Genomic DNA, 10,000 nt, shown 5'->3' on the forward strand with positions numbered 1-10,000 from the left:
CCTCCTCATTAATGGAACACCCGCGAGACTATGAATCGTCATGGTTTCCCTGCTTCGAGTGAACGAAACCCCAGGGCATCTGCGAAATGCGAATGAATGTACGAAGCGAGTCGCGTCTTTCGAGATTATCCCTCTCCCTCTCTCCCTCTCCTTTTCTCTCTCTCTCTCTCTCTCTCTCTCTCTTTCTCTGGACTTTCTCCCTCTTTCGTTGCGCTCGTATTGTAACGCCGATGACAATAATAGCCAGGACAAGTAGTCTGCGACCGCGTCCGGATGAGAAATGATCGGCCCCCGGAATCGCCTCGAAAATTGCTCGGAGTCGATTTATGTCTCGTTATTTGGATCATCTCGATCCCACGAACAACGATAAATCTCCTCGTCCTTCCCCGTGCCCGCTCCAAATTTACTGCCCTTTTTATCGATACCGCGCTTTAAGTACTCGCGTGAAACTCACTCTCTCTCTCTCTCTCTCTCTCTCTCTCTCTCTCTCTCTCTCTCTCTCCATCTCTCTCCCTCTCTCTCCCTCTTACGCGCGCGCTTAAGCCTCTGCGAATAGTAATTGCTTTTTAATTGGTGCTTCGCGAGTCCCTCTTTGCTTCTTTCTTTAGCTTGATCATCGTGAAACTCTTGAAATATTTTCTTAACCCTTAAAACCGCTCGAGTAAAAATAACGATTTCTTCGTAACGATATTTTTCTTTTTTTTTCTTTTTCTTTTTTTTCTTTTTTCCTTTTTTTTTCTCAGTTATTCAAGAATCTCGATTCGTTGAAACGATATTTCGGAACGGTATGCCCTATGAAATGTTGCAAACTATTATATATTGTCCGTATTATGTCAGTGACGGTCGGAAGCTACGAACGGACTGACGATATCTATCTCGGACATTTGATTTATGACCGCTCCGCTTCGGGCTCCCTCGTAAACGTTATATTAACATTCTCCTAGTAGGCGCATAGTCGAATTTTCGGAAGAAGATCTGAGAACTCATAAAGCGGATACGCTAGAACTTGGATTATCCGGGCGTCGATTATTCGGATCGCCAATTAACCGAATCACCGAGATCCCGGAATCCGTCGTTATTTTCGTACGTTTTCATGCGTATTAGTTTATGTCACATTTATTCGTATTCTCACATAAATATTCGTTTAAATTCGTTCCATATGTAATTAATTATTTACATTAATTCATATCAATCCGACGAAATTTACTCGTTATCCAAAACTGATTTGTCCTACTAATTTTCAAGTAATAGAAAAGGACTGTTATCATCGTTATCGTTGTCTTATTTTTTTTACAGACGAGTACCTAGACGTTGGCGGTGCGAGTGAGGGCGTGCTGACGTGAGACGCCATGACGCTGAGTGCGTTCCAAAAATACGACGGCACTTTGGCACGGCATACTCTGCGCCCACTGAGTTTAGCGGTTGTTTACATCGATAAAGAAGCTGTTTCAAGTGCCATTCCGGGCCATTAGTGACCTCTTACATTATCTAGAAATCCAACGGAATCTCGGGATATCCCATGAAAACTGAATAGGCTAACATGTCTCTTTCCTCATCAACGATTATATCACAATAAAGATTCTAAGAGTTATCGGTGTAATTCACTTTGTATTAATCAAATTTCATTGAAATAATTCATCAAATAATTCATAAATTTGTGAAACTTGAAAGAAATAATTAATGCTAACGTGAAACAGCTATACACAAACGTGGGGTCCCGAGAAAAGATAGTTGTTTTCGGGTTTATGCGATGCGCGGAGTGACGTTTAGTGGGTGTTTTCGGTTTCCGTTTTGGTCCCAACGAAACGAGGTGTTAATTCGTTCGCTCGAAAACGCTGGATCACGGAGTCGTGTCGACAGTTCTGAATTATTATTACGTTCCACTTCGTCGCCACGTATGATTCGTGAGAACGAGGTAACAGTATTTTTCTTTTCTTTTTTTTTTCCTTTTTTTCTTTTCTTCTTCTTTTTTTGTTTTTCTTCCTTTTTTTTCTTCTTCTTCTTTTTTTTCTCATAGAGATAATGATTCTTCGTTTTTTGATGAAGTACGCGTATCTGCATACGTCGCTTTTCTCCATTGATTGAAACGAATCATTTGAATCTGTCGGTCCCATCTGTCGGATGGAAATAACAATAAATTTAATGACGAGTAGTAGCGACTTTCACGAAATAAACAAATACATAGACTTCCTACGGTAATAGAGATCGATCAGAAACGAGTTTCGTTCTACTTGGTTCGCGGAATGACGGATAAGATAATTTAGATGGACTTTCGGATAACGCTTTGACGGTTTCATCGTTATTCAAGCAGAAAAAGATATTCTCTAGGAGGAACGTTCATTGGTAAATGAATTTATAATAATGATAAAATAATTTTATAATAATCTGTAAGACCGAGCATCGTTTTCACACGGTGAAGGACTGAGAATGAAAAAGAAAAAGAGAAAGAGAGAGAGAGAGAGAGAGAGAGAGAATATTTTTTTTTTATAACCATTCTGCTGCGATCTTGAAGTTTTCTATATTGTCGGGATAATTGACATTGCTTCTTCATATTCGAATCCATAGCCATTATATTCAGATTAATTTCAGTGGTGCTCAACACTTTTTTCCATGCAAAATTACGAAATTGACGTGGATTCTTTCTGTTGGTAGTAAGACTACCAAACTACTTTGTCTTTTGATTTGGAAAAAGACAACTTAAAGCATTCCATACTAGCTCGTTCTTCCAACGGTGCTTTTTCTTATTAAAATTAAAATCTCGACGTTTCGTAGGGTGTTAACCTTTACTATAGTTCAATAAAATTACTGTAATTGATAAAAATTATATCTCTATCGCTAAAAGATAGTCATATAAAATTCGGCAAATATCATAACGCAGCCTTTCAATTTCGGTGTATAATGATAAAATCATGTTTATCTAATCCGCTTGAATTTAATTTCCTAATTGAATTTTTTCGAAGAGTCAAGATCTAGTTAAATTGATCTTGAAACGAACAAAAACGATAGGTCCATTCCATTATCTATGAAAATCGTTAGATCCATTTTCAAAATAAAATTGACTAATATACAAATATATTATAATTGCTCATTTAATAATATAGGATAAAAGTTTGTTCCGTAAGGTGACTAAGGTAATCGTACGTTTTAAATGTATGCCCGCTTAATAATACATCGGGTTTATCTGCCGTGACAACTATTTCTTCTCCTAAATCACTATCTAAATGCTACGCCAACTAATATATATCATCCGAACGTTGTAGAACCTGTATTTAAGCCATCGATGGCGACTGAAAAAATTTACGCCCGGTACCATTATAATCCCATTAGCGTTGTTCGTTTGGTTAAAGTGTCTCTCTCCGCTCGTAAATACGCGTCGACCATATCATTAACGCGTATTTCGCCCTGGGATTTAAGCTTATGTGGGAGTTCATTCTTGATATGTTTAAGAACGCTTACGAAAGATCTTAGATTTCTCTTAATTTAATAGGATCCTGTTACTTATTTCTTCGTTTCTATGGAAGCTACGATAATGTAGGTTTACCATTATTACGTTGAAAATTTTCTTATATGCTTTCTGCATATAGAGGTATCCAACTATTCTTTATAACATAAATATCTCTTGAAGAAAGGTACGTAGGGTAACTACGATGGATTCGTTGCTTTTACGTCCGGTGGCTTGCCCAGCTTTAACTAATACTAGTATCACTATATTTCAAACTATTCCACGTCTCAGCGATATATCATAGCGATGCATTTAGCTGTCATCGCTGAAAATACCAACGACGCGGAACTGGACGAACGGAATGTGCTGCGTTCGAACAATGTAATAAACGGCCAATGTTCGCCGTGTTCTCTAATTCCACGTGCCACTTAATACGACCGACATCTCCGACTTTTCGTCGGCCCATTGTCTAGGCATTTATAAGTATCCCTAACTTTCACGAGGGGAAAAAGGAAAAAGAAGGAAAAAATGAAAAAGAAAAAAAAAAGAAAAAGAAGGAGAAAAGGGGGAAAAAAATGAAAAAACAAAAGGAGAATAGATATGCGTTTCGCGCGGTTGAACGCATCTGCCATGTGGGTGTTACCAGTAAATCTTGCGTACCATGATATGTCAGACGGAACTGTCACACGGTACGCCGTTTTACAATGGCATTATCGTACATACATGTACCCATACTTACATATAACGCATATGTACATAGACATAAGTGTCACGAAAGCGTGGGTTAACGTTAACCGGCATTGTACAAGAAGCTTTGTAAGAGACGAGTTTAAAGCCTCCGACTGAGAGTTAACAGATGCACCCTAAAATCGAGAAATGTCCGTCGACAGTGTAACACGTCGCTGAATTTGCCCGGAATTGTGTGTGCGTGTGTGTGAAAGAGAGAAAGAGAGAGAGAAAGAGAGACGGACACTTTTGTGCGAGTTACGTCTTCATTTTCTTGCCACTTTACGAGATAGAGAGAATTAAATATACACTCGTAGCTTTTCGAGTCGAATCATTCAAAAGAAAGACAGAAAGAGAGAAAGAGAGTGAGAAAGACAAAATATTATATTATAGTCATCTTTATCAAGAAAATGATTTATTAACAAATACAATAAGTTACAAACTTATAACGTACATTTATAAACGTAAATCTCTCGATCGTTCCTTCTCAAAAAGCAATAAAAAAATCATTTCGTAGTCGTCGCGGACAAACGAGCGTCATTAATATCAGCGTTTTCTCCGGTTTCGCACATATGTATGTTACTCGTCGGTAGACCATTATGCGATTTTACGCGACGAGCATAACGTTCCCCCCGGTCCCGGCAGCCCGCCACTCTACTTGAATATTTTGCAACTTGCGTGAAATCTAATTAGTCTGAAAAATGATAAACTTTGGTAAGCTCGCTATGGATTGTAGGGTAGGACAAGAAAAGACCGAACGAATTGACGTTAATTACTTTTTTATGTGCGCTCCTTGGTAAAGTGGTTCATCGTGTAGGAGAAAAGAAAGAAAGAAAGAGAGAGAGAGAGAGAGAGAGAGAGAGAGAGAAAACGATAGCAAGAAGGGAGAGAGGGGAAAAGAGAGGAGAACTAACGCGGACTTAATCGACTTTTAATGCGTATTAAGTCGCGAATTTATCTCTCTTACTTTCTCTTTTTCTCTCTATCTCTCTATCTATCTATCTATCTATCTCTATCTCTATTTCTCGCATGGACGCAGAGGTTCTGGCGCTCTGTTGAAAGCGGAAATCTGTTGAAGGGCGCTCGAGGCTATCCATAACGTTCTCAGGATTATTCGACATGACGAGACGAGAGCAAACCAGACATGGCTTCAGACTCGGCCGAGACGTTTTACCCAGACAAGCCGGATCGACGCGGAGGATCTCGCGAAAAGCGAGAAGAGTCGACACGAGAGAAGAAGCAGCGTATTCCTGGTCGGCCGCGCAAAAACGGGCCTCGACCGCATTTTTGGCCGTGTGCGTGCGAACGATATCGAAGAGGAAGAGGAAGAGGAGGAGAAAGGCAGCGGGGGAGGAAAAAGAAGAAGGGTTCTCTCTCTTTCTCTCTTTCTCTCTCTCTCTTTCTTTCTTTCTTTCTCTGTCTCTTTTAACGAACGAAGAAATGGATGATGCGTCTGCATCCTTTGGAGACGAGAAGAATATGGTCGCCTGGGGGATAGCAGATGGTTTCCCTTTTTCTACGCCGAGCGTATAACCTAACACGGCGAAAAAATTTTTACTCTCTCGCGGCACTGTCAAAATCACTGAGAGAGGAGCTCTTATTTATTGGAGACAGGTTGTTCATTCGTGTTCCATCTCTTTACATTTTTCTTCCTGCTTCGCAGCCGTACTTGCCATTCAAAGGAAATAATTTCGAAAAGTCAGCGTGCATAAAAATAACTCGTTCATTCGTTAAAATCTTAGAGAAAATAAAAGGTTAAAGAAGAATATATATTCGTTTGTTCGTACGGTTTTTCTTTCTTTCTCCTTTCTCTCTTTTTTTTTTTTTCTTTGTGTTCTTGTCGCATTTATTTATCCGTATTTATATTTACGTATTTATATTTATTTTCTTTTCTTTTCTTTTCTCATTTTTTTAATAATTTCAAAAAGAAAGAAAAGTTTCACGAGTTGTCGTGAAAAAAGAATTGAGAGTTGGTTCCTACGTTTGGCCCACGACGAAGAGCAATCTAAGTTTGCCACAAACTCGGACAACTCTGATATATTAGTTTCATGCGCGCTTACATAACCGTGGAGATATTCGCCATCGCATACTCAAAGTCAGCCTCGTCACCGTGGATGAAAAGTTGTGCTCTCTGAGAATGCCTTCGTCTTTTCTTTTTCCTTTTCCCCCACCCCCTTCCTCTCACTCTCTCTCTCTCTCTCTCTCGGCGTCGTTGAGTCTATGGCAAATTCGCAACGTTTTAGCCCACTTCACCACACCAGACACTCTTCTCATTCTCCTCTTCGAATCATTAGTTTTAACGATCCGACGAACGATCGCTTAGAACGTCTTTTGACTATTAAACGTACCAGTCGTCGTTTACGAGAGAGAGAGAGAGAGAGAAAGAGAAAGAGAGAGGGGGAGAGAGGGAGAAAGAGAGAAGGAGAGAGAGAAAGAAAGAGAGAGGGAGAGAGAGAGAGAGCAATTATTAATAGGTCTTTTGCTACTGCGGATGTTTGACGATCGAAACGTTCTAACTAACATTGAAAAGTATTAGAAAACTTGCCGGGAAGTTACGATCGACAATATCTAAAGATTCTTTTTTTTTTATTGACGACGCAATGTCGAATATATTCTCACCGTTCGCCGTCATACTTTCTATGTAAATTAGTCAGCGATGTAGAAGAGAAACTAAGAAAAAAAAAGACAAGAAAAAAAAAAAATTAAGAGGAAGAAGAGCAAGATAAGTAAGAAAGAGAGAAAGAGGATTCAGCTTATTTGCCCGCAGCGATCTTTTATGCAACATATATATATATATATATATATATATATATATATAACATACCTACGTGTATACATGTATATTCCCTCGTAAAATTGTCAATGATGATGATTATCGCACAATTACAAGTTCGCATATCAAGTTAGCTATAAAAAGTATACCTGGGTTGGATCCTGAGAAAAATAATTTCTCTTGATTATTCGTTCGTACGTCGTAAGTCGTATGGTAAAGGATTCTCGCGCTCTAATCGACTACTTTCGTAATTTCGATTCTTGTTGCGTGCCTGCGATTAGCAACGAGGCAGCTTCGGACAATTTAAAGCGGTGCATATGAAGTGCGAACAAGTTTTAACGATCGTTACATTATCGATGATTTCGATTTTCCACTAAATTGTTTTCTCTCTCTTTCTCTTTCTCTCTCTCTCTCTCTCTCTCTCTCCCCTCTCTCCTCTCTTTCTCTCTTTCTCATTCTTTCTTTTTTTCTTAATATACATTTGCGTTAGCTTAAGCAATATGGATCACGTTTGCATCGATTTTCTCGTATCTTATGCGATTTGACATATCGCGCTGTTTAAATCGTGGACCTGTTTTACAAGATATTTCGATCGTAAAAAGAAATGACAGAGAGAGAGGGAGAGAGAGACAGAGGTCGTAGATCGTAATATAAGTAAAAAAGAAACGCATCGATACCAATTCGAATTCACGAACTGGTTACGTCCACTTGATAACGGGACAGAAAGATTTCTTCATAAATTTTCATATTCTGAACGTAGAAAATTAATCAAAGCCAAATCAGATAAGCTTTGGAAAGGAAAGTATGTTGGGGAAGTGAAAGAGAATTCCAAAGGGGGGTAGGAAAAGTAATCTTTCGTCGGCATCTCGCATTACATCAGATTAGATCGCGAATATTTCGTGGCGAACAACGTCGAGGGTAAAGACTTGCATGTCGTGCTTGGCTTTCTGAGAGAACAACGGAGTAGGTGGTGAGAGATAGAGAAAGGAAGAAACAGATAAAGAGAAAGAGATGGATAGAGAAAGAGAGGAAAGCGAGAATAGACGTCAACTTGCGTTCCGTTGTTTCGTCTCGAAACTCCACGACACTTCGGCATGACGGGTACACGTGTACGATTGTTGTCCATTCTCTCTTTCTCTCTCTCTCTCTCTCTCTTTCTCTCTCTCTTAAAAGAGAGAGAGGCCACCCACCTTAACCACGTTATCGTGCTCACGAGAATACAAGAGAAAGAGAAAAAGAGAAATAGAGGGAGAGAGAGAGAGAGAGAGAGAGAGAGAGAGAGAGAGAGAGAGAGAGTGAGACAGAATGAGAGAGATAGATGGAAGAGAGAAGAATGGAGAGATAGAATAGATCCCAGAGGAAGATGCGAGCTTTACCGCAACGCGAAATCTCTGTTCATCGTACGTCGAGATCCTCGGCAGCGTGCTATATATTATCGTCGTTATTATTACACCTTCGCCACCCCCGACAACGACCGAGCGGCCAATAAAACATCTTTCTCTCTTTCTCTCTCTCTCTCTCTCTCTCTCTCTCTCTCTCTCTCTTTCTCTCCCGTTCTTGCGCCATCAACGGACTAGCGTCATCATCAATTTCAATGATTTAGTAAATACTTTTAACAAGATTAATTGCAACGTATATATCATACTCCCACACGGATATATTATATCCATGCATGTAAGATATATGTATCTACGAGGATAATTTTGATAAAATTATCTTCCGGGAAATGGGCTTAGCCATTGATATTAAAAATGGTTACATTATGTTATAAACGTGTTATTCAACGCGTTACTTTTCATTTAAGATCTTTAAAATAGAAACGAAGTAGCAAATAATAGATGGCTGTTAACGATCAACGTTCTTACATTATCAGCTCGTTCGGTCATTCGTATGCGACGATGATCTTTCCGGAATCGTTTGGACTTACCCGTGTCATCCGTCGTGAAAGGCTAATCTAAACACGAGTGTTCCGTTTTGAACATAGACTCGACGTACTTTGACGTTGAAAAGCTTTTCCGTCGTTGAACAATATTCAACACGAACGACGATATTACAAACGAGTTACCGAGCGTCACACAAGACGGCCATCATAAATTATATTTCATATATGTCGTTGGAACAATGAACGTGACGGAGATGACTACCGCTGCGCCTTCTCTTTACTATCTCTCTTTTTGCCAGGCCCTGGTTTCTATCTGTCTCGTTAAATCCACGCCCGTCCTTTCGCTACTTCTTAGAGACGATTAACGCATGAACCAGCTTATTAATCACGCGTCATTGTTCGCCAACGTATGCAGTACGTCTTACAAGAAAAGTAAGGCTTCGTAGGCTTTATATAAAACAAAATTACACATTATACGTTAGACATCAACTTCATCAACTACCTGTCCAATTACGTTATCAAGTGACATTTGATTTTGATATGAAATATTCTTTTTCTCAACATACATCGTACATCATATAAAAGCCATTTGGGGTAGTAAAATGCTACTACTATATAATGCATACTCGGTTGCATTCCTTTGGCACCGAACGTATCTACTCTTAACTATAATTTCACGATGTGACTCCCATTGCTCCGAAAGTTTGCACGGACCGATGACGGCAATATAGCCGAGCTACGTGTTACTTACTCTTAACACGTTTTATGCCTGGGCTATTTTCACGTGACTTTTCATTCAGGCCACATGGGCCATATTATGGGCCCCCACGTTATTCCGATCATTGTAAATGCTTATGAAAGATAATTTATAATATTTATAAAATTAAAAGAAAATAATTAGTGAACGGAAAAAGGTGTAATATATAATATCCATTATAAACAGGAAACATATAATTATTGTTATTAATTAAAATATGCTTCTTCAATGTATATCCGACAAATTTCTTAAGAGTAAATATATTCCGTCTAGTAATAAATGACTTTTTAGAGAAAGTTGAATGATTTTCATCAAGGGTGTGCAAGCTAAATGTTGCGTTACAGTGTAATATAATCTGTTAATAAGAAACAACAAGTGGAATTAAAAATATACAATTGATAATTTAAAAGGATATTAGCA

General features: G+C 38.9%; 1 protein-coding gene and 1 long non-coding RNA gene across 4 annotated transcripts in view; one reads left to right on the forward strand and one right to left on the reverse strand.

The window, feature by feature from the left end:
* Positions 1–1,588, forward strand: part of LOC118439904 (uncharacterized) — an 82,200-nt gene extending 80,612 nt beyond the window's left edge. For both annotated transcript variants that reach the window (XR_014983868.1, XR_014983869.1), the window contains exon 3: positions 1,297–1,588. This is a non-coding gene — a long non-coding RNA (uncharacterized LOC118439904). The remainder of the gene's footprint in view (positions 1–1,296) is intronic.
* LOC118441928 (uncharacterized) overlaps positions 1–10,000 on the reverse strand; it is a 21,968-nt gene that overhangs the window by 10,518 nt on the left and 1,450 nt on the right. The window lies entirely within an intron of this gene.

The sequence above is a fragment of the Vespa mandarinia genome, chromosome 2 (genome assembly GCF_050613455.1).
Source record: "Vespa mandarinia isolate Hongniang chromosome 2, ASM5061345v1, whole genome shotgun sequence".
Taxonomy (NCBI): Eukaryota; Metazoa; Arthropoda; class Insecta; order Hymenoptera; family Vespidae; genus Vespa; species Vespa mandarinia.